This window comes from Ictidomys tridecemlineatus, chromosome X, assembly GCF_052094955.1.
Source record: "Ictidomys tridecemlineatus isolate mIctTri1 chromosome X, mIctTri1.hap1, whole genome shotgun sequence".
Classification (NCBI taxonomy): Eukaryota; Metazoa; Chordata; class Mammalia; order Rodentia; family Sciuridae; genus Ictidomys; species Ictidomys tridecemlineatus.
This window is the reverse complement of record NC_135493.1, coordinates 72,322,064-72,341,119: the sequence shown is the minus strand read 5'-3', so window position 1 is coordinate 72,341,119 and position 19,056 is coordinate 72,322,064. Positions and strand designations below refer to the sequence as shown.

The window sequence follows — 19,056 nt, the reverse complement described above, 5'->3', positions numbered from 1 at the left end:
AAGGGCCAGGCTGTGGCAGAGCCCAGGAGCTCTGGGAGCCCTGGAGAGGACAACGAAGCCAAATGTGGGAGAAGGAGAAAAGTCAGAACCCAAGCAGTGAGCTGAACAGTGCAGGCCAGTGCAGGCAGGGGACAATGGAAGGACAACAGGCCGTCCAGCCGGCTGAGAGTATTTGGGGGGTGGGTACCAGGGATTGAACTCAGGGGCACTCGACCACTGAGCCACATCCCCAGCCCTGTTTTGTATTTTATGTAGAGACAGGCTCTCCCTGAGTTGCTTAGGGCCTCCCTTTTGCTGAGGCTGGCTTGGAACTCATGATCCTCCTGCCTCAGCCTCCTTAGCTGTTGGGATGACAGGTGCACACCAGTGTGCCTGGCCCTGAACTCTTCATTTATGGGCAATGGAACTGTCTGAGTCCCTGGCTTATGTCCTTTGCCTCTAGGGTGGGGGGAGACAGGCCTGGAGAGGTGAGCAAGCAGATTATTGAATAGTGTTACTCATAGGAGAAGCCTATGTGGTATAGACATCTGCCTAGACCTCCAGAGTTTCTCTTGGGCTCACTTTGTTCCAGGGGTCACCAGCCCAGATGCCCGTTAAGGGATGGAGCCAGGTGTGGTGGCCCAAGCCTGTCATCCCAGCAGCTCAGGAGGCTGAGGCAGGAGGATGGTGAGTTGAAAGCCAGCCTCACTAATAGCAAGGCACTAAGCCACTCAGTGAGACCCTGTCTCTAAATAAAATACAAAATAGGGCTGGGGAAGTGGCTCAGTGGTCAAGTGCCCCTGAGTTCAATCCCTGGGACCAAAGGGGGGGGGGAGTCATGGGATGGAAGTGAAAAAGTACAACAAGTGACAAGAAACAACAGTACAAGTAGGTTGAGGGGTGGCAGCTGTGGGGACAACAGAGGGTGGTGGGGCCTGTGAAGGATCCAGCATGTGCCCTGTCTGCAGCAGCAGCTGCTCCACGAACAATGTTGAGTGTCGCCATGTTGGAACACAAGTCTAAGGTTGCCAGGACTCCTGAATTTTTCCAGAAAACCAGGAAATCCGGATTTTTATGTCAAATGGCCTTATTTTGTAAGCCTGGTGACTCATCCTCGGCTTCCTGGAAGCATTCTTAAGTAAACAAAACATCACTGTAGGTTGAGTCGGGCAGGTCTGCGATCACTCACATTCTGCAGATGTCCACTGGGCACCCCATTGGGAACTCAGCTCTGTGCTAGACATTGCTGGGCACTGCTGGGAAAAGGGATGCAGAGATCTGGGAAGGCTTGGACTTCCCTGGGAGAGGAAGATGTGTCCACAGACTTACAAGGGCCATGATTGGCATGATTATGAATGTGGGTCTCGAGTCACACAGTTGTGAATTTATGCCCTGGCTCTGACACATACTAGCTGTGTGTCCTTGGGCAAGTCGCTTAACCTCTCGGAGACTCAACTTTTATCTGCAAGGGAAAAAAAAAAAAGTTAAAAGAAATTCAGTCTCCCAGGACTGTCATGCCTGCCAAATGAGCTAATGGCTGGTGAACCCTTTGTGAATCATCCGCTGTGCAGGTGTGTCGGGATGTTCCAAGGAGCTGAGATTACAGGGTTGCGGCCACGCCTGGAATGGGCTGAGTGCTTGGTGTACATCCAGATGGGCAGGCATTTCTGGAAGCGGAATGGTCAAGGAGCTCTGAGAAAAAGATGGCAGAAACCCTAGCTGGGGGCCAGGTGGCAATGTGCCATCCGCTGTGTGTCTCTGCTATCATACCATCAAGGTGTCCGGGGCTGCTGCAAGGGTTTCCTGACCAGATGCTGGGGGCAAGTCGAGATCCAGAGAGCAGAAAGTGCCTGCATAAGGTGGGCTCAGATCCCACAAACCCCCAAATGCCATGTGTACTCCACAGCCACCATCCTGCTCGCTCCCCCCCCCACTTCTCGCACTTGCTGTGTGGCAAGTGTGGCTCTCAACACTTTTCCATAGATTGGCTCACTTAATATATGAGCCTGGGAGCTACATACTGTTACTATCATTTCCAGTTTCCAGATAGGGGCACTAAGGCACAGAGAGGTTAAGCAACTTTTTGAAAGTCACACAGCAAGTAAACAACAGAGTCAAGCCATCTGGCCCCCAAACCTATGCTACCTGAATTAACCCTCCTGGATGGAATTCCCTCTACTAAAAGACTTCTGGTTCCGCTTTTCCTGACAACACACTGACAGACAGTTCCCATCTGTGCCATGGGGGAGAACAGAGTGGTTAGATTATTTCAGGACTGTTAACCCTCCTCATTCTGGGCAGCCAGGGTGAGAGTGCAGGCCCCAGGAACACCATCACGCTAAGTCTCAGGGCCTCATAGGTGCTTGTCTCCCTCGCCATGCTCTTTGCTTCCCCAGGACAAGCCCTGAAGGCCTCAAGGGAGAGGCTGGGAGCCAGGCAAGGAGGGAGAAGAAGGCTGAAGTTGAAGCCTAGCGCCAGGTGATCTCTGATGTGAGTGCAGAACTGGGCCAACAGGTGTGCCTGAGCTGGGCCAGGCAAGCCAAGGCCAGCCAGATCCAGAGAGCGGCCCAGTGCTTAGCCCCATGCCCCAGAATTCCCCGCACCCATCTGCACATGCGCACGCCCTCCATCATGCACACACTCCCATGTCCTCACTCACCAGCCACAGTTACTCACATGCACCGAGAAGGCCATCCATCCAGACCCGCATGCGCAGTCTCTCTCTGCTCACTTTCAGGCAGGCACACACGTGAATAAGGCAAGCGCATGCGTGAACACTCAGACCCCAGCGCCACTTCCTGGGAGGCTAGGGAGGGATGGTTCCAGGCCAGCCCGCAGCACTGCTCCCTCTGGTCACTCCTTCCCGGTTCCATGAAATGGAAAAATGCCTTCAGCAAAAGCCGCCCACCTGACTGGAAGCTCACCCTCCTTTCTTGGCCTCTGCCATTCAGGGCACAGCCAGTGTGAAAGCGCCCTGCGTCTGCTTGGAAACATGCCGGTTGGAGAGGCGATAAGATGAGAAGAATGTTTCAAAATAGAGTCCAAAGATAACACTAGACCTTCACGGTCTGTGTCAGCTTGCAGTGTTAGAGGGAAAAGCTGAAGAAAAGCAGGGCACATTGGAGGGATCCTGGGCTGTGAGGCAAGAATGTTAACACAAAGGCAAACTTCATCAGTGATTTGGTGTGTGACCTTGGGCCAGTCACTTCCGTCTCTGAGCTGTACATTTCCTGATAGCCTAAGGGTTAAGAGCAGGTATCTGGAGCCAGAATACTTCAGTTTGAATTCTGGCTCTCTGTTTTACCAAACTGTGTGACCTTGGGCAAGTTATTCAACCTCTCTATGCCTTAATTTCATCATATGTATAATGGGGCTTATATTATCTTACAGTAGTCATGAGGATCAAATGACTTGATATACACAAAGCTGTTAGAAAGGATAAATAAATAAATTTTACATATATGGCTCATTTAATATATGAGCTTAGGAGTTACATACTGTTACTATCATTTCCAGTTTCCAGATAGGGGCACTAAGGCACAGAGAAGTTAAGCAACTTTCTGAAAGTCACACAGCAAGTAAACAACAGAGTCAAGCCATCTGGCCCCCAAATCTATCATTTAATGATTTAAATACAGGAGCAACGGCAACATCTGCCAAGTTGATTGAATGTGGGAGAGAGGAAGTATCCAAACCTAGTATCCAAACGTAATAACAGCAGCTATTATTATTGCTGGATTTTGTTTTGTTTTGTAACCTTTTTGCCATACTGGACACTCTCCCACTGAGCCACATCCCCAGCCATTGTTTTTTTGGTTTTTTTTTTGTTTTGTTTTGTTTTTTTTTGCCAAATGGGTATCGCAAAATTGTCCAGGCTGGCCTCAAACTTGTGATCCTCCTGCCTCAGCCTCCCAAGTTGCTGGTATTACAGGCATGCACCACTGCACCCAGCCACTGTTCCTATTTATTGTAAAGTGAGAACACAAATGTTAACTGCACAGGACTGTGGGTGAAGTATGCAAGACAGTGCTTGGCAAGGATTCCAAAGAGTAGTGATCAATGTGCAATAAGAACAATATCTTGTTGGATGCATTCCGAGGTTGGGATGGGCCTCTAGGCATGTTCTGAACAGAAAGGTCTGCATTCAGGGTAGGCTTCCTCAGCCCCTGCCACTGGGCTGTGGCTTGTTGTCTAAGCACGCAGGCTTGCCCTGCCTCCTGGCCCTGGCACTAGCTGTTCCGTCTGCCTTGAATGAGCCTCCCCTAGACGCTCACATGACCCATTCTCTCACCTCCTTGAAGTCTTTGTTCAAAAAGCACTTTCTCCATGAGGCCTGCCCTGACCATTTAGGTAGTTTGAGGTTTTTTGTTTGTTTTATTTTAATTCTGTTTTATTTGTTCTTTTTGGATACACATGGCAGTAGAGTGTATTTCGACATAGTATACATACATGGAGTATAGCTCCCCATTCTTGTGGTTGGACATGATGTGGACTTTCACTGTGTGTGTTCATATATGGGCATAGGAAAGTTCTGTCCCATTCATTCCACTGTCTTTCCCATTCCCATCCCCATCCCTTCCCTTCCTGCCCCTGTGTCTGCTCCAGTGAACTTGTATTCTGCCCCCAACCCTTATTGAGAGTCAGCATGCACAGAGCAGGGAGAACATTCTGCCTTTGGTTTGGGGATTGGCTTATTTCACTTAGGTAGTTCCACATTGTTCCTCACACTCCTGCATCTGTTATATTTCTCTTTTATTTTTCTAAAGTGTATGCCAGCTTCTCACATACTACATCCTTCACTAACGATAAAATTGTCTTGCTTATTTTCCTGCTCTACTCATGGCTCCCGAGTGCCTAGAACCGTGCCTGACCGGCGGTAGGACCACCGTGACTTTGGCTGAGTAAGCACAGCTTCATGGGAAAGTCCCCAGGCTACAGTTGGACAGTGGGCTGGTGAGTCTGGAGGTGAGGAGAGTGGTGGGGAGGCTGCAGAAGGCCTCTACAGGGGAGGCCTGGAAGCCTGAGGCAGGGCCGTGATGGCAGGAGGGCAGCTGGGAGACACAGGCAGAGGCCAGGAGAGCAGGCGTCCCATCCTGCTGGCTTGTGGACGGATTGATTTCCAAGCCCTGGCTCACTGCCAGGCCGAGTCTAGGCACAAGGAGTGTTTGTCGAGGGAATGATTTAAATACACCAGCGACTGCAACATCGGCTAAGTCGGTTGAATGGGGGGAGAGGAAGTGTCCAAACCTCACACCCTCAGCTTGAGCCTGGGTGACCCAGAAAGGGCGTGCCAATGTTCCCAAGTGCTCAAGTCACAAGATTTCCCACACCTCACACCTGCAGACATCAGCTCCAACATCCCTTCCTCCACAACGTGTGCCTCACCAGAACCACAGGGTGGGCCTCACCTGGCCCCTGGTGCTCACTGCATCTGCGGGCCTAGAACAGTGTCTGGGCCTGGCCAGTCCCTCTAATAGGCTCCCTGATATATTCTCTCTCTCTCTCTCTCTCTCTCTCTCTCTCTCTCTCTCTCTCTCTCTGTCTCTCTCTCTCTCTGTCTCTCTCTCTCTCTCTCTCCTCTTTCTCTCTCTCTCTCCCTCCTTCCCTCTCTCACTCTCTTTTCTCTCTATTTCTCTCTCTCACACATGTTCTCTCTCCTTTCTCTTTTGTCTCATTCTCTCTTCTTTCTCTTTTCTCTTTTCTCCCTCTGTCTCCTGTCTCTCTTTCTCTCCCTGTCCCTCTCTTCCTCTCTCTCTCCCTCCCTGTCTCCTCTCCTGTTCCTCTATCCCCTGCTCCTCCTCCTCTCCCCCATCCCCTCCTTGCCTTCCCTCTGCCTCCCACTCTGGTCATCATAAGCAGAGGATTCAGGGAACTTCAGCTGATGGTTTGGATTAAGCCACAGGAACTGAGGGTGACCCGACCTGTGGGCCAGGGGGAGGGGGTGGGAAGTGGGACAACTTATATAAAAATTTGGCTCCAATTCACCTGAAATTGGACACTCCAGGCTTTAAGCCGAACACACTGGGAACTGGGTCAGGGGTTCATGAACCTCTAGCCACACAGGTCACGGACATAGACATGTAGTGACACCCAGCATATCCTCACCACGCACTGTGACACCCAAGTCTTTAAGCACACCCACATCACACTGGCAGCTATGGGACATGTCCCCACCACAGTGCTCTCCTACAATGGGGGTAGCAGCAGACCTACACACGTCTCCCTCTCCCTCTCTCTCTCTCTCTCTCTCTCTCTCTCTCTCTCTCACACACACACACACACACACACTCTCTCTCTCTCTCTCTCTCTCTGTCTCTCTCTCTCTCTCTCTCTCTCTATCCCCAAAGCATGAACACACTGCATGACTCCAGTTTGCCCCCACACAGCACATACCAAAAGTGCCTAACAGTGACAATGCAGCAGACACCCTTGTGGCACCCAGCAGTTTCCAACAGAGTGAACAACACAAACGTCACCATCCCCCGCTCACCGCTCCCTGGCCACATGCACGCACACACATGCACGCACATGGGAAAGAACTCCCCTTCCCCCCCCCCCTCCTGGCTGTCCCCTCCCTGTGCTGCCCCGGGGCTGGGCCGTGCCAGGCTGGCCTTGGGACCCTAGCTCCAGAGCTGGGCTGAGCTGGGGGTGCCATTTCCTAGAAGGCTGTGGGTTTGGCCTCCGCTGATCAAACACAGCTAGGAGGTCCCCGTTGGAATGGCAGCTCAAGGGTGGCTGGGCTGTGGTCCCCACCAGCAGCTGGCTGAGGCGGGACACCCCACTGGGGAGGGCGGATGGGATGGAGCTGGGTGGGTGGGGACCAGGCAGGGCCCAAGCTGAGTTAGGGTGAGGGGGCGTCCAGAGTTCAGGCTGCTGGGGTGGGGATGGGGGAGCCTCAGAAGGCCTCGCCAGCAGGGGCCCGAGACAGAAGCTGAGTCCTGAGATGAGGGGGGTGCTGTGGCGGGAAGGTGGGTGGACAGGGTGGAAGGAGAAGCTGCAGGCTCTCACCAGAGGAGGATGACAGTGACAGGGATTGGGAGGCGAGACAGGGTGAGCCAGGGCTGTGAGGTGGCACAGGACAAGGTTTACAAATCAGACTTTCAAGGAGAGGCTGGGACAGCAGACAAAGAAACGCACTCAGAGGCCAAGTGGTGACAGCCAGCATGTCCCCACCACACACCAGCACTGGGATACCCAAGTCTCTAAGTACACTCCCATCACACTGGCAGCTATGGGATATGTCCCCACCACAGTGCTCTCCTACAAAGGGGGAACATTGTAGGCACAGGGCACCCTGGTTGCCCAGATGCTGCAGTGGAGAATGAGACATTAGTCAGGAGAAAGAAGATCCACTGATAAGAACTGAAGGTGTGAAGCACTTGGCCATTATCGTGTGAAGGAAGAGTGGACCATTAGTGAGGACAGGTGCGAGAAAGGGGACTAATGGTGACAGCAGCCAGGCCTCAGACGCAGGGCCTGTGTGCATCCTGCAGGCAGAAGATGCCAGAAGAATATGCAGCTCTTCCAAACTCCCAACTTGGACACAACCCTCCTCTGACTCTGGGTCATCCAGAAGGACGGGATCCACAGTGCCCTGTGATGGGTGGGGAAGGATCAGCCTGGTCAAGTCAAGTTCAGGTCTCAGTAGGACCAAAAGGTGGGAGGACAAGAAGGAGGGGGGCCTTTGGCCTTTTGGGTCATCACCTGGTTCAAGATGTCTCCAGGCAGTTGACTCAAACCCCATAATTGACATACATACATGTGACACAGGCCAAGGGACATAAATGAACTCTCCTATCCCACTCCTCACAAGCAGAACACAGATGGTCTCAGAACTGAGCTTTAAATCCATATCCCCAGCCAGCCCTGAACCCCCAAATACTTTGACAATGTTATCTCCAAGGGGAAATCCCCAGAGTTGGGTGTTAACACAGTCTCCAAGGACTAAGCCTCACCTTCCTCACTCTCTCACTCTCTCTCTCTCTCCCTCTCACCCACACATATCCAGCATTTTCCAGTTCCCAAAGCATGATCTCATTCAAGTCCAATAATAACCCTGTGAGGCTGGCAGAGCAGGGAGCATTAACCTTATTTTCAGATGAGGAAACGGAGACCCAGAGAAGCAAAGCAATTACCAAGGTCACACCACCAGCAAGTCCACCCACCACTTCCAAATCCAGCATCTGGGTTACCAGGATGCCTGGGCCCTTAGTCTTAGGATGTGGACTTTTCCAGACTCAGGGGGAAGAGACTCAGCTGTCATAGTGAGGTGGGCAGCATCCCCTCCTGGGAAGGTGCCTGGTAGAGGAGTCAGGCATATCTGCTCTCTTCTGAAAGTGATAGGAATATGGGAACGAAGACAAATGCTTCCCAAATATCTGTCTACCAGGGGCCAAGTAGTGTATTAGGTACCTTGTGTATATTATCTCATTTAATCCTGATAAACTCAGTAAGATAGTCTCTCATTTTACAGAGGAAGGAACTGAGGTTCACAGAGTGACATTTCTAGGCCTGAAGTCACACAGTGAGTAAGTATTGGAATTAGGACTTGGCCCTGCTTATGATTCTAAAACCCATGTTTTGAGGCAGGATTCTGTGTCCCCTACCCTCGCCATGTGACCAGCTGCCTAGGTACCCTTCCATTTGGTACAGAAAGTTTGTCCCTGCAAAGGCTCTAAGTGAGTGGCCTTCAGAATTGAGGTGAGGGCCTAGAAAGGGGAACTGCGGGGGAGGCAAGAGCTGCGAGAGAGTTTGTGGGAGAAATCAGATTCTTCCCGGGAATTGTCAGCAGGGTCCCCTCCCTCTTTCCTTCCTCTTCCCCTCCTTCTGACCGCAGCCTGCCAGGGGAATGAAAGCAATGTCCCTGGAGGGTGGCCTCTTGGCAGATGCAGGGCCAGAGGCAGCGCCACAGAGGCCCAAATCCCGGGTCGCCTCCCACTCAGAACCACAAGAGATCTGTACAAGAACTCCAGCATTTCTCCAAACCACGAGGCTGGGTTGCCTGTGGCTTCCCTGACCTCCTCTTCTCATCTCCTTCCTGTTGGCCTTGGAGATGGATCCCAAGTTTTTAAAAATATTTTTTTAGTTGTAGATGGACAGAATATTGATTTAGTTTTTTATGTGGTGCTGAGGATCGAACCCAGGGCCTCACGTGTGCAAGGTAAGCGCTCTACCACTGAGCCACCACCCCAGCCCGCGTCCCAAGGTTTTAGTAGACAAATCTACTTCCTGTCCCTGCCTGGCAAGGTAAATATTCAGACTCCCAAAGCCATTCATCGTGCTTCCTTGACACCAGTGGGGGCCTTCTCTTGTTGTGAGCCATCTCAAAGGCAAGACATTCCATAGCCTTCCTGACATCACCTTCCAGTGTGGCCTGCCCCACCATCACGAGGCTCTTCATAACCCCCAACGTGAGTCTCTGATGCCAATTCTTCTCTGTTTTCACTTTAGTGGAAATGGGGGACACCACTTCCTAAATTCACACACCCGCAATAACAAATGAGATCAGGGGAACCCAGCTTCTCTTTTGAAAACCAACAGCTACACAGTAGCTTTATTTATTGGCCCCATTTTCTAATTCCACAGAGATGGTGAAACATGGAAAGTAAAGTCAAAGTAAGATACAGGGTATGACAAAAATCACTGGAGGAAGAGGAAGAGGGATGATGAGAGGCGTAGGAAGTAGACTTCTTAGATCCTCGGTTATCAGATTATCACCATCACTGCCCTCTGTGTTTGCTCTGCTTGTCATCACCACTGCCATTACCCTTTCTCTCCTCCACGCCATTTGTACTGCTATCACAACCATTAGCGTTGCCACTCTCACCTCCAATTCCACTATCCTGACACTGTCTCATTCACTGCTCCCAGACATGTGCGTCAGTCAGCACCATCAGCACTGCTACTACTACTACGGCAAGCACCACAGCCGCCATCATCACCACCTTCATTGACACCATCACCACATCTGCACTCTTATCCCCATGTCTGTCATCACCATGGTTCTTACTATCTCCATCATCGTTTTCACCCCCATCCTTTCCCTTGCTGCCATTTCTACCTCTAACATCACCGTCATCACCTCCACCACCATCATCCCTTTGACCTTCATCACCTCCACCAACATCACCCCCACCATCACCTCCACCATCGCCTCCACCATCGCCTCCACCATCATCACTACCTCTGTCAACATTACCGAGTCCATTAACACCATTACCATCAGCACACTTGCCACCACTCTCATCATCTCCATCACTGACTCTGTTGTTATCCTCACCATGACCTTCATCACCACCGCCACCATCAATGCCATTGTTACTGACACTTTCATCGCCACCATTGACACTTTCACCATGTTTATTGGTGGTAATCACCGTCATTCCTGAGAATGGCAAAAATCATCACTATTTTTTTTTTTATCATTAATGAGATATATCAGTTTGGCCCCTGCATTCAAAGGCCTAGAGAAAAGTGATAGGTTCTAAGACAGAAAATAAAGACAGTGAGGGTCAAGACCCAGAGTGGGGGAGTATGGAGGCCTCTAATGTCCACATCAACTATGGCCAAAGAAGGCATCCCTTGCCGGAGTGCAGGTCTATCCTGGAGAGTGCATGAGAGTGGGACAGGACTGCAAACAGTAAGGGCAGTGGCCTCCCATCCAGAGTACCTGAAAACCCCAGATGACCCTCAGCAGAGCCTCAGAAGTGACGAGGGCCCATAGTCAGGCTGGATGATGGTGCCCTGAGATATGGAAGCCCCAGGAGAGGGCCTGACAGCGGGACAATGTCCTGGAGGAGAACTGGGGCTAGAGCTAGGGTGTCTGGCTCCCAGATTCTGTTCTGGATTAAGGATCATGCCTCCCACATATTCTGGCACCCCTGAGTCACCCTGCTGTTCTGGTTCCCTTCCATGTTCTCAGTTGCAGCTCAGGCATTGGAGGTGGCCCTTAAGACTGGCCCGGTGGCTCTGGGGGGCTCTAAGGGAAGCCTACAGGGGACAGCAGAGGTGAAGGGGAGGGGGAGGGGCCTTCCTTTTCCCTTCTGTCTCCTCCCCACCCCCTGCTCCCTGCTGCTCCTTGTTGCTCTTCAGCCTCTTGCAGTCTCTCCTCCCTGCAGCCCTGCACACTCTCCACCTTCGCCAGCCCGTGCTGCAGCCTGCCCGCCCTCTCTGGCTCTCCTTCCCTCTCCAGGATAAGCCCAGGTTTGACGTGCTCTGGGGAGAGCCACGGAGGTCCTCGGGGGAAACTCAGGCTGCCCTGCTGGAGGCTGCTTCTTGAGTCTCCAGCTCAACAGTCCTCTGCCCACTCCACCCCATTCCTTCTGCTGCTCAGAGGGAACATGGTCAGTGAGTCACCAGATGCTGCTGGACGCAGTGGCACACACTTGGAATCCCACCATCTCGGAAAGGCTGAGGCAGGAAGATGGCAAGTTTGGGGGCAGCTTCAGCAAGTCAGTGAGACCCTGTCTCAAAACTAAAAGGTACTGGGGCGTAGCTCCGTGGTAAAGTGTCTCTGGGATTAAGTCACAGTATTAAAAAGAAAAGGGCATCAGACACTTCTAGCCAAGTCTCAGCAGCTCCCAGATCACCCTGTGCCTGAAGCTACTTGTGCCCCTGCTTTTTGAGTTTCCCTTCCCAAGGGGCGTCTCCAGGGGCTACCCAATCCTTCTAGACTCGTCATCATACAACATCCCACGACAGCAAGCACATGCACACGCTTGCATTCCCACTCGGGCACCGCCATGTGCCCCTGACAGGCAAGCTGCTCCACATCCTAATTATCATCCTCACCATCAGCCACTGTCCCCTGTAGGGCACTCAGTATGTGTCATTCACATAGTAGGAGTTTTATCTACACTGGAGCATTTAAAGCTCCCTACATCCCTGTGAGTTTGGTATTTGAAATATGTTTTCCTTTTTTATAGGAAGCGAAGCTAGGACTTCCATAGATTGAGGGGACCAAGGTGATACCATGAGAAAGTGCAGAGCTGGGACTCAAGTCTGGGTCACTCTGACTTCTGAGTATGCGCCCCAGATTCTGAATGACTGTGCTTTCCTGCCTGCACCCAAACCCCTGGGGACAAACAGAGCAACATGTCGTGCACACTGCTGCCTACATGTAACACATACTGTACACACACTCCATGCCCAGGGTGCAGCCATTTCACACACACGCACACATATGCACATGAATACACGCACAGAGGACACTTTTAGGAAGAACACGCTTCATCAATCTAGTCATTTAATAAATATCTATGGTGTGCTGATCTGACTAGTTCTGCTGAACCTTAGGCACGATGGTCACCCAAGAGAGGCAGGAAATGCCACATCCGGAGTGTCTAGCATATGCCAGACTCTGTGCCAAAGGAAGTCTGTGGTCATGGGGACACGTGCAAGACTGCACATATATGCATGCATGCACACACACACACACACACACACACACACACACACACACACACAGCACAGTCTAGGTAGAATTTGTCCTGGGCCTGTCATTGTGGGTCCATGAGACTTAGGGACACTGGGACAGGTATCTGAGAGTGGATTATTTGATATAGGTGGCTAGGGGAGGTGGAAACGTTGGAGGTTATTGATCCTACTAGTTCAAAAGAACCTAGACTGCCCAAGTGGGAGGAAGATCCCAGAGACCCATCTGCTGTCTGCTAATGATTTCTGGTTTGGAGCAGCGGGGGTCCAGCCTGGGGGGTGGTGTATCCTGCCAGCCCCCATAGGCTCCGGGGCCCAAGCTACCTCTCTGGGCTCCAGGGACCCAGGGTGAGCATCTCTGAGCTTTCCCACGCTACTCCATCACTGCGGGCCTGACTTAGCTCCATTTAACTCCCCGGTATGGGAAATGGACAGGAAATTAAAGATAACAAGGCAGTTTGAGAGGATTAAGGATAAGGGAGAACAACATAATTATGTCATAGTTGCTATCGGACAGAAGAACACACCAAAGGAAATGGAAATGGCCTCAGACCAGTCCATTACAAGAACAAGGGCAAGGCCAATAAGCAGATACCAGAGTCCTGAGTGGGGAACAGAAACATCAATCACCCAGGGAGGCGGCCCCTGAAGCCCAGCCTAGCAAGGCATGGGCCCAAGGAGAGGAAGGCAGACAAGGCTGTTGAAAGGCCTAAATGGTGCAAAAAAGCTGTTCTGTGCCTGCTGGCTGGGTAGAGCCTTTGGCACAGAGAGGGAGGAGGTGTCCCTGGGCTTGGCAGTGGGCCTTCCTGGCCTAGGGAGCTAAGCCAGTTCCTCCTAAGTCCTAATTTAGGAAGAACTCAAAGCCCAAGGCCTCCAAGCATGGGAGAATCCCTGGTCAGTATCACATTCTAGAAAGTTCCTGGAGCTGAAAGTTCAACTCCCAGTCCTGAACCATCCTAGCTGTGTGGCCTTGGACAAGTCACTTCCCCTCTCTGGAGTTGGATCCTCATGTTCACAATGAATGAGCTGTTGGAAGAATTAAATGAAGTGGAGTAACAGCAGCTAATATTAACTGGGTAATTCACCTATGAACTAGCACAAGGGTTGGCAGACTTTCTTTCTGCCTGGGACCAGAGAATAAACATCTTATGCTTCGCAGGCTATGGAGTTAATGTTGCAATCACTCATCTCTGTTGTTGTAGCACAAACCAGCCATGGATGATGGGTAAGCTAATCAATATGGCTATGTCCAATAAAACTTTATTTATAAACACAGGCAGTAAAACAGACTTGCCCGGCAGTTGTAGTTTGTGAACCATTGAACTAGCCACCGTGCAAAGCACTTTTAGCATATCTCATTTGATTCTCACACAACCCTGGTAAGTGGATACTGTTATTATTCCCATTTAGCAGGTGGAGAAACTGAGGTCTCAAGCTAACAAGTAACTTGCCTAGTGTTATACAGCCAGGAAGTGGCTGAGCCAGCATTTTAACCCAAGTAGTTTGGCTTCTGAGCCTCTGGTCTTAATCTTTACAGGATACCCTCCCTCCCAGAATAAGAACAATGCTAATTATAAGAACAATGCTAGTCATTGCTCGCATTTGCATGGGACTTTACACATTCCCGAAAGAGCAATCAGAAACACCAGCAGTTCTCCCTGAGGAGCTGCAGTGCACTGGGGTGTCCTCATCGGTTGTACTGTGTCAAAAGTCATTTGTTGCTGATAGTTTTTAAAATGATTTACTGCTGTTTTAATAAACAACAGTTGACCCAATTATTATCCCGCTAATAATGTCCCTCTCACTCCCTTGCTTTTGGATATATTTCCTGGAAAGAGCACAAAAGGGTGGGGGTTTCAGCTACCTCCCCAAGAATGCCTGGAGGAGGGCAGTCCAAGTCACTCAGAGGGATGGCAACCAGTGGTCAGTCCAATTTGGTTGTCATCAAGGGTGGGGCATGTGGGATAATTGTTCCCATCAGATAGCTGAAGAAAGCAAGGCCCTAGAAATACAGAGAAGGGCCTGACATCCCAAGGCTAGAGTCAGACAGAAGCTATCATCTGTGGGAAGGGGCATGTATTACATCAGAGAATAACATGAGGAACCAGATAGAATGCTGTTCAAACCCTGACTCGCCCATTCTGTATGACCACAATGGCTCTCATCTGGCCTCAGTTTCAACATCTGTAAAATGGGGATCTTGCCAACACCACGTCTGATAGTGCTTGTTGTGAGGATCAAAGGAAATAATAAGGAATGTCTAAGGCTGCTGGAACAGAAGACTCAGAGAGAAGAAAGGGGAAAGAATAATATTTAAACTATGCACCAAGGACAACTCCCAAAGGTACCTCAGGAAAATGACTCTCAACAACTTAGAGATGGAAACAACTATCTCCATTTTGCAAAGAAAGAAACCAAGTCCTGCCGTCCTTTAGCTAAAAAGCAATGTGGCTAGAGAGTAATGTGGCTAGTCGGACATAGTGACATAGGCCTGTGACTGGGGAGGCTGAGGCAGCAGGATTGCAAGTTGGAGACTAGCCTCAGCCACTTTTTTTGAGGCCCTGTCTCAAAATAAAAAATAAAGAGTGCTGGGGATGTGGCTCAGTGGAAAAGCACCCCTGGGTTCAATCCCCAGTGCTAAAAGAAAGAAAGAGCAAGAAAAGGAAAAGAAAAAAAAGAAAAGAGGGAGGGAAGGAGGGGAAGAAGGAAGGAAGGAAGGGCGGAGGGAGGGAGGGAGAGAGGGACATAACAGAACTCCCAGTCCAGAGCACCAGGAGAATTGTCAGCTTTCGGTGATGTGAGTGGAAAATCAGATTGGAATGCAGAGAGAGTCATACACCCAACAAATATTTATTGAACACTTACTTTGTGCCAGGCATGGTTCTCATCTATGAGGACACAACCCTGATCAAGACAAACCCATTCCCCAAAATTCAATCGGGTAACTAAATCAACTCTAGGGTTCCTTCCATGTTAAGGTGCCATTCTAACTCTGCCATGATCCTGAGCCAAGTAGCTGCTCCTTACCTCGGTCTCCTCTCATTCAAAACCCTTCCCAAGGGAAATCAAAAGGGAAACGGTCTACCTAATAATTGCCTTTCACCCAACCCTGGTGTCCTGTGTGGCTTCCTGCCCAGCCAAGAACAAAGGCTGGAAGGACTGTTTCTCTGGGACATCATGTGCCTCCCTATAGGGTGTGGGGGCTGAGGACCCCAGCCTGTCCTAGGCCTGACCCTAGTGAGCTGTCTCTGGAAACAATGGTCAGAGGCGTCTCCCCCAAGATCTCCACCAAGGATGGGAAGTGGGGCATAGGGCGGGCTGGCCTGGGCATTGTTTGGAAGGCACATTTCCTGGTCGAGTTGGCAGACAAGCCCCTGGGACACTGGAGTGGACCCAGGAGGGACAGCATCTTTCTTCCTCTTCTCTAAAACAAAGCAACGGTTTCTGTTCCCATCTTCCCTTGCAGGAGGCCTTAGAGCTGCAGAGCTGAGCCCTGCCTCTCCAGCCAGCCCAGGCCAGTGCACAGCCCTCCTGCCACACAGGAGGCCCTGTTCTGGGCCAGGAGGACGACACCCCTGCTCCCTAGCACAGGCCACTTTTTATGCATGCAAGGGGCGGGCAAAACCCAGGCAGTGGGACACGTCAGACGCTTGTGCCATCAGGGGCCAGCAGAAGAGTTCTCCAATGGTTGGCCCAGGAATCGAGGGTTCCCGTGGGTGCACATGCAACTGAGAGGCAAGGTGGCACTCCGGGGGCAGAGTGTTGCACAGCTGCTCAGGTGGGTGGCCTGCTAATGCACTCTGTGGCCAGCCAGGTAGATGGCCTGCTCTTCTTTCCTACTGGGCCTGAGTGGGGACCTCGGGCACAGCTCTGCAGGGAGCACAGGGGAGGGGTGAATACCAAGGCCTCCCAGCAACCAAGAGAAAAGAGCAAACCCTCAGCAATGCAAGGAACTCGCCCCCAGCCCCTGCCCCACCCAGCCCTGTTCTCTGATCACGCACGCACAAGCCCTCCACATGGCCACATTTCTTCTGCAACCCCCTCCCCACGCCACATCTGGGAAGGGCATTGCTGGGCCTTTGAGCCTCACCTCTGTGTGAACCTCTGCTTTGATCATGTCAGCCACAAGGAGGGAGAGCAGTTGGGAGGGGAAGTGGAGAGGAGAAAGATCGCCCTCTCCCTGCCCCTCCTTGTACACCTCTCGGGGGCTCCAAAGAGTCCAGCTGCTTGCAGAAGATCCTCCAGCCACACATGAACCCAGCGTTCTGAGTCCTGACCCTCCATGGGTCAAGGCCTCAAGGAATCCCACTGTATCAAGTGGAAAGAACTGGGGAATGTGCCCCCCAGATGACAGAGAAGCAAAAAGCCACCTGTTTCTTCTCCATCCAAGCTATGTAGATAAATATAACACCCCTCCTATGACAGCCCCTGACTGTTCCCAAAGCACTCCCCATGTGCTTCTCATCTTCACAACAACCCTGGGAGGAAGGGATTATTCTTGTCCCCATTGTACAGATGAGCAAACTGAGGTTTCCACAAGCAAAGTGACTTCCTTGCTCCAAGTTGTCCAGCAAGGAAGAGGTGGTACCAGGACTTGATGTTAGGCCCATGGATCTCAAATGTCTTCTTCATTTGTAGTGGAGAACTCAGAGTCTGGACAGGAGAAGACTTGGCCTGCTGCAAAATGAGCTTGACCTTGCAACATAATCCGTACTTCTGGACTCCTTGGTTTCTAAGGTATGGTCATGATGTGCTGATGCTAGCCTGCCAGGCCTCCGAGCTGTCCCCAGTCCTGACAGTTTGCCCGCAGTACCTGTAGCTCTGACCCTGTTCCTTGTACCCCTCACTGGAATGCCACCTGGCTGGCATTAGGAGTCGGGGTCTGGGCCTGCCTCCACGGCCCTCCGTTCCTCTGTTGCTCAGCGTATGGCATGACTCTGGGGCTGAGGGCGGGGGGTCTGGGGAGGGAAGCCTGAGTCACCCCAGGCCAGGAAGCACAGCGCTTGGCATGGTTCCTGGCCCTGCTGAGGAAAGAGAAGGCGCATCGAGTTACCGAGGCTGGCCTAGGGCAGGGAAGAGGCAGGAGGGAAAGGGGTGTCATGAGCCCGTGGAGATGGGGGAACACACCACAAACCAGGTTCCGTGGGCTCCAGCCAGGGGAAGGCCCCAGGGAGAACTGGGAGAACCTGGAGGGGTGGGGAGTACAGAGAGAGGCCAGCAGGACCTCTACTCTGTCCAGCCTGCCTTCCCAAGCCACCTCCCCAGCCGGGCCCTCTCTCCCTGCAGAGGTGTGTGACAGCTGGGGCAGTTCCAGAGGAGGGATCCCCCTGAACCCCACAGGGGGAGGGCGCCACCTCCCACTGCCTCCCTCCCTCTCTTCCTGTCATGTCCTTGGCCACCAGTGTTTCAAAATAGACTGGTTCTTGGCTGGCTGTTGACTTAGGAATCAAAAACATCAAGTTTCAAATTCATTCCCACAGTTTTAGCTCTCACCTCTCAGCAGACCATTCCAGTCCAAACTGCTCCTTTTGAGCTCCTGGCCCACAGAGTGGACAGCCTCCTGCACGTGTCCTCCAGGGTGACCCTCAGACACCTCCAGCTCAACTAATTCTAAAGCAAAGCTCTTCTTTCCCCTTCCCCACAGCCCCACTCCTAAAACACAATTCATCCTTGGACTCTAGGAATAATGTCACCACCTATCAGCCGGACATCATTTTTGGGGGACAGCAGTGAGCAAGTCACAATCCCTGCACCCACTTCAATTTATAGTCTCATCCAATAAGTAACCAGAAAATCACTGATCAGTTGACAAGAAGTTGAGATGGATGTAATCCCAGGGGCTGAGGGAATCCAGAAGAAGAGTATTGGGCCAGGCACAATGGTTATGTATGTAATCTCAGTGACTCAAGAGGCTAAGGCAGGAGGATGGCAAGTTTGAGACCAGCCTCAGCAACTTAGTGAGACTCTTGTCTTAAAATACAAAATACAAAGGACTGGGGATGTAGCTTAGTGGTAGAGTATCCCTGAGTTCAATTCCCATCACCAAAAAAGGAAAGAGGAAAGGAAGGAAGGAAGGAAGGAAGGAAGGAAGGAAGGAAGGAAGGAAGGAAGGAAGGAAGGAAGGAAGGGATTAATCAAATCCTGTATGTGGATCATTGAAGTCCTCTCACAGAGCTAAGAGTATGTACAAAGGCCAGAAGTAAAAGAGAACGTTCAGCAATTGAGAAACTTGATCACATGATGCTGTGGATATAGAGAGGCAAAGCTATAAATTGGGGGATAGGGTCTTACCTGGTAGGAGATGAGCCTGCAGAAATCGCTAGGCACCTGAGCACCTAGGCCTTACTGGCTATTGGAGGGAATTTAGCCTGTATCCTAAGAATGCTGGGAGCCATTAGAACATGTTAAGTGAGCAAGTGAAACTGTGCCATAAATATCCAAAAGATTGCCCAGTCTTCCTCACCTTGACATTCAAACTGCTTCATTAAGCCAGGGGCAGTGGCTCAGGAGGCTGAGGCAAGAGGATCTAAAGTTCAAGGGCAACTTCATCAACTTAGTGAGACTGTGTCTCAAAATTTAAAAATAAAAAAAATAAATAAGGGCTGGGGATGTGGTACAGTGGTTAAGCACCCGTGGGTACAATCT

At 51.3% G+C, this 19,056-nt stretch overlaps 1 long non-coding RNA gene across 1 annotated transcript in view; it reads right to left on the bottom strand.

Annotated features, from left to right (window-relative positions):
- LOC144371630 (uncharacterized) overlaps window positions 1–18,849 on the bottom strand; it is a 75,572-nt gene extending 56,723 nt beyond the window's left edge. The window contains exon 1 of the long non-coding RNA XR_013431583.1: window positions 18,703–18,849. This is a non-coding gene — a long non-coding RNA (uncharacterized LOC144371630). The remainder of the gene's footprint in view (window positions 1–18,702) is intronic.
- Between the last annotated feature and the right edge of the window lie 207 nt (window positions 18,850–19,056).